This window comes from Podarcis melisellensis, assembly GCF_964234715.1.
Source record: "Podarcis melisellensis genome assembly, chromosome: 14".
Classification (NCBI taxonomy): Eukaryota; Metazoa; Chordata; class Lepidosauria; order Squamata; family Lacertidae; genus Podarcis; species Podarcis melisellensis.
In genome coordinates, this window is record NC_138546.1 from 1983354 (window position 1) to 1989658 (window position 6305).

Consider the following 6305-nt stretch of genomic DNA (forward strand, 5'->3'; position numbering starts at 1 on the left):
GGCGCTGTAGTTTGTTTGCTTTTTTACCTCTCAGAGAGTTAAGATTCTCAGCAACGTTGGACGAATGATAGCGCCCAGACTTCTTTGAGGAGTGAAAATGTGCTTTGGATATGCTTTAAGTCCAGATACTCAAACTGAAGGGCAGCTTTATAGATGGGAGAGGCCTTCAACAGAGGGATATAAATCATTAGAAACCCAACCAGAGCCTGGTGGATCACACCAAATGGGACTCAGCTAGCCCAGCATCCTGTTCTCACAGCAGCCTCCCCCCCCCCAGATGCCTGTGGGAAACCTGCAAACACAGCCACTGTTGGAGGTGCCACCTGTCTATTTAGCTTTATAGGAACTTGTTTCATTGCAGATGTTGCCTGAGATCTGGGAGTCCACCATGAGCTGCAGAAAGTCAACTCTGTCCTGCAAGGGAACAGAGACAGAGGCAAAGGTTAGCAGGACAGAACGGAGTGTCAATCACACACCTGACCTTTCACATGCGATGTCCAGGAAGGGGCCAAACTGACAGGGTGCTGATTCTTTTGACGGTCCGTCTTGATTTTTTTGACAACATCAACAAAGAAGTCTATGAAGGCAGTAGATGACAGGGTGAAGTTTAGTTTATTTAGCAGCAGTGAATAAACTCAACTGCCCCCTGTCCCCCAAGAACAGTACTTCTGTCTTGTCAGGATTCAACCTCAATCTGTTAGCCGCCATCCATCCTCCAACTGTTTACCTCACCACTTTTTCCAGGAAAATGCACTCTTTAGCACTGAAAAAATCAAATTGCAGAAATCCTAGTTGATGTTTCATCAACTCGCAAAGTCACCCGCTCTTTTTTGCCACGGGGCGACTGTCACAAGACTGGCTGCAGAACACTCACTTTCCAGTATTCAAGAAAGGTCCAGGTGCAAGGCAAAGCCTTGGGCCAGGAATCCCCAGCTTCTTAAACAAACTGTGTGGCCAGATTCCATAGCTGGAAAGACAGCCAGTGAAAGAAAACCAGTTTAAGAGGTGTTGTAACAAAAGCATGTGCTGGACAGGAAAAAAATGGCTGAATAGCAAGTAATCTAAGTGTTAGGTGCAGGGTTTTTGTTTTGTTTTGTTTTGATGGTTGGGTTTGTTTGTTTGGGTTGGGGCAGGTGGGTGTGGAGAACTCCCTGGTCCTGAATGGGGTAACTGTGCCCCGGAAGGACCACTTGCGCAGCCTGGGAGTCATTTTGGACTCACAGCTGTCCATGGAGGCGCAGGTCAATACTGTGTCCAAGGCAGCTGTCTAGCAGCTCCATCTGGTACGCAGGATGAGACCCTACCTGCCCGCGTACTGTTTCACCAGAGTGGTGCATGCTCTAGTTATCTCCCGCTTGGACTACTGCCATGTGCTCTATGTGGGGCTACCTTTGAAGGTGACTCGGAAACTGCAATTAATCCAGAATGCGGCAGCTAGACTAGTGACTGGGAGTGGCTGCCGAGACCATATAACACCGGTCCTGAAAGACCTACAGTGGCTCACAGTACATTTCCGAGCACAATTCAAAGTGTTGGTGCTGACCTTGAAAGCCCTAAACGGCTTCGGTCCTGTATACCTGAAGGAGCGTCTCCACCCCCATCATTCTGCCGGACGCTGAGGTCCAACGCCGAGGGCCTTCTGGCGGTTCCCTCACTACGAGAAGCAAAGCTACAGGAAACCAAGCAGAGGGCCTTCTCGGTAGTGGCGCCCACCCTGTGGAATACCCTCCCATCAGATATCAAGGAAATAAACAACTGACATTTAGAAGACATCTGAAGGCAGCCCTGTTCAGGGAAGTTTTGAATGTGTGACATTTTGATGTACCGTATTTTTTGCTCTATAAGACTCACTTTTTCCCTCCTAAAAAGTAAGGGGAAATGTGTGTGCGTCTTATGGAGCGAATGCAGGCTGCGCAGCTATCCCAGAAGCCAGAACAGCAAGAAGGATCGCTGCTTTCCCTGTGCAGTGATCCCTCTTGCTGTTCTGGCTTCTGGGATTCAGATTATTTTTTTCCTTGTTTTTCTCCTCCAAAAACCAAGTGTGTCTTGTGGTCTGGTGCATCTTGTTGTTGTTGTTGTTGTTTAGTCGTTTAGTCGTGTCCGACTCTTCGTGACCCCATGGACCAGAGAACGCCAGGCACCTCTGTCCTCCACTGCCTCCCGCAGTTTGGTCACACTCATGCTGGTAACCTCGAAAACACTATCCAACCATCTCGTCCTCTGTCGTCCCCTTCTCCTTGTGCCCTCCATCTTTCCCAACATCAGGGTCTTCTCCAGGGAGTCTTCTCTTCTCATGAGGTGGCCAAAGTACTGGAGCCTCAGCTTCACAATCTGTCCTTCCAGTGAGCACTCAGGGTTGATTTCCTTCAGTATGGAGAGGTTTGATCTTCTTGCAGTCCATGGGACTCTCAAGAGTCTCCTCCAGCACCACTGGTGCATCTTAGAGAGCGAAAAATACGGTATTTTTAATCTTTGTTGGAAGCCACCCAGAGTGGCTGGGGAAACCTAGCCAGATGGGTGGGGTACAAATAAATTATTATTATTATTATTATTATTATTATTATTATTATTATTATTATTATTATTATCTCTCTTCACCGCTCTCTTACCCAAGAAGTGGGGGCTATATCACCAAGTAGTTACAATCCACAGGCGGGAGGTGATGACCCAGCCGCTGCTGTAAGGGCAGAAGGCATCACCAAAAGACATGTTCACTACAACCAGCTATGCCACCCACCTGCTCAACTCCACCCCCAACTGGCTCCCACCCCCCAGAACGCAGTGGGGTCAAGAGAGCCAGAAGCTGATCTCATCATTGCAAAGGTCCTGCCTAATGCTAACAACTTTCTGGATTTTTTGTTGGAAAGGGTAAATTAGAAAAACATATGGGCTAGCCTTTGGATGCCTACGTCAGACATCGCTGTGCAGACTCGGAAAACATTGCAGCATCCATCCCACAATAAGCACCCATCTGGAAGGCCCCTCCCTGCCGGCAACACTTTGCATCCAATGACAAGGACACTAGTCCTCATGAGTTAATGTCATAATCAAAGGTCCACAAGGTTCTGTAAGGTTCTTTCTTGAATCCTTGTATTCCAGGGCTGACATACGTCTGAATTTTCCTGGACATTACCGGGATTTCAAAGGTGGAATTGACATCCAGGGGGAATTTTCAAAAGGCGGTGCTTGGTCTTGGATCTTAGGCAACTCAACTGCAAAAAACTGTGTGTTTTTGTAACAACTTTAGGGTCTTTTTTAAAAACAAAACGAAACACCTCAACAATTTTTTGGGTTTCCTGGTTTTTACTTTTTGAAATATGGTAACCTTATTGTATTCCATCTTGATCACTGAGATTATCAGCAGGGGCCTCGTCAGTCATTTCTCTGCTTGAAGGCAACAAGAAACGGAGCCTTTAGTGACATTGGCCTAGTCCTGTGGAACTCACTGCCACTGGAGATTCCTCAGGCACCGTCCATTCCAACTTATAAATGCCGGTGGAAAAACGTTCCTGTTCCGTCAGGTTTATGCAAGTAGTTAAGAATACATATTTTCACAATAGTTACTGTAGCTGATTTCTGGTTTTAATGTTTAAAATATGGTTCCTATTGTATGCTTTTATACACAAATATTGTAACCCACTGATATTTTTATAAATATTTTTATGAATAAATGTTGGAAAAAATCAACTTGGATCAGAGAGCCCTTCACACTGAGGATGTTGTCGGAAAGAGAACTGCCTTCTGCAATGGAGGACACATGTTCTGTGTGTGTGTGTGTGTGTGTGTGTGTGTGCAAGCACACACGCTTGGAAGAGGAAGCTGATGTCTGCAGCTTTGCCGCACAACCCTTCCCAAGCTGGAATTTGAAAGCAAATTGATTTAAGGGGGGGACGGACGACTAAAGCGCTAGCAATTATTTTGTCATTTGAGGATAATAAGCCTGTGGAAATGCAAGATAACGCAAGAAAAAACGAGTGTGCTAACCAATTATTTTCTTAAAATATAAAATAGGAGGAGGAATAATCAATAATGTTAAAACTACATGGCAGTCGCTTTAGTACGATTGCTGCTGTTTGTATCAACCTGCTTCTTGAAAACAAGACAATCTCTTTGCTGGAGCTTCCCAGCTTGGTTTTTTTCTTTCTTTCTTTCTATGAAGAACCCCTCCCTTCAACAACAGAATCCTGATTTTGCTCCAGATAGTAGGGGGATATTATGCTAAGCCAGATTGCGGGAGTATTATATATATTTTCCACCAGGGAGGAGGGCTGTGCCACCCCCATTCCGCCGAGTTGTAGCAGGAATCCAGGGAGTCCCAGGGTCTGTACTCCTTCGGGGAACTGAAGACACAGCAGAGACTGTTGTTGCTTTAATAAATATGATTTATTCACCTATTTACACCTTCAGTCTGCATGGAGAGAGTCCAGATCTTAGAGCACGGTCCTTTCTAGAGGGGCTTGTCCCCCACAGCAGTGCAGCCCTGGAGTACAAGGCATCTCACTCCGCCAACCTTCAGCCAGCCTGCCCAAGATGGATCCCAGTCTTCCTTCTTCGTCCTCCCAGAACACCTGACCAAAAAACTCCTCTTTCCTGTCACTTCAAACACACACTCCATCACCTTGGCAACATCTGTCTCCCCAGGCCAAAGGATTCCACTGGTCTCCAATCTTAAATGTCAAAATACTTGAAATCTTAAAAAGGTAAATGTAAAGGGGCCCCTGACCATTAGGTCCAGTCGTGACCAACTCTGGGGTTGCGGCGCTCATCTCGCTTTATTGGCCAAGGGAGCCAGCGTACAGCTTCCGGGTCATGTGGCCAGCATGACTAAGCCACTTCTGGCGAACCAGAGCAGCGCACGGAAACGCCGTTTACCTTCCCGCCAGAGCCGTACCTATTTATCTACTTGCACTTTTGAAGTGCTTTCAAACTGCTAGGTGGGCAGGAGCAGGGACCGAGCAATGGGAGTTCACCCTGTCGCAGGGATTCGAACCACTGACCTTCTGATCGGCAAGTCCTAGGCTCTGTGGTTTAACCCACAGCGCCACAGGGTTTACAGAGGTCCCCCAAAATCTATAATAATATGTATCTGTCTTTTGCCAAATACCTATTTGCAATATTAAGCCCCCATCTGGAAGTACCCAGAGCCACAAGGCTGGGCTTGATCCAATCTGGAAAGGCAGTTCTTAACTGGTTTAGGTGCAGAAATAGAATCAATCAATCAAATCAGAGGCTGGTGTGTCCTTCATGATGGAAACGTTAGCTTTGCTCTCCAGAAGCCTCTCTAGGAAGGCCTGTGGGATCTTGGGAGAGAAGGTAATGCTGAGCTGGATAGACCAATGATGGTGGCTAACAGATTGAGGTTGAATCCTGACAAGATAGAAGTACTGTTCTTGGGGGGCAGGCAGATGTGGGGGACTCCCTGGTCCTGAATGGGGTAACTGTGCCCCTGAAGGACCAGGTACGCAGCCTGGGAGGTATTTTGGACTCACAGCTGTCCATGGAGGTGCAGGTCAATTCTGTGTCCAGGGCAGTTGTCTAGCAGCTCCATCTGGTACGCAGGATGAGACCCTTCCTGCCTGCAGACTCTTGCCAGAGTGGTGCATGCTCTGGTTATCTCCCGCTTGGACTACTGCAATGCGCTCTACGTGGGGCTACTTTTGAAGGTGACCCAGAAACTACAACTAATCCAGAATGTGGCAGCTAGACTGGGGACTGGGAGTGGCTGTCGAGACCATATAACACCGGTCCTGAAAGACCTACAGTGGCTCACAGTACATTTCTGAGCACAATTCAAAGTGTTGGTGCTGAGCTTTAAAGCCCTAGACAGCCTCAGCCCAGTATACCTGAAGGAGTGTCTCCACCCCATCGTTCAGCCTGGACACTGAGGTCCAGCGCTGAGGGCCTTCTGGTGGTTCCCTCACTGTGAGAAGCCAAGTTACAGGGAACCAGGCAGAGGGCCTTCTCAGTAGCCTGCCCTGTGGAACACCCTCCCACCAGATGTCAAGGAAATAAAGAATTACACATCTTTTAAAAGACAGCCCTGTATTGGCATGTTTTTAATGCTTGATGTTTTATTATGCTTTCAGATATGCAGGAAGCCGCCCGGAGTGACTGGGGAAATCCAGTCAGATGGGTGGGGTATTAATAATAAAATTGTTGTTGTTGATGATGATGATGTGACTTCATATTAAGCCTGGAGCTGGAGTTGACAATATCTGCCTACTCTTCCTTTATAGAAGCTCTTCAGATACATTAATATACTTATGTCTGATGAAGATAGAAAATGAATTAAGCGTTGAGGCAGA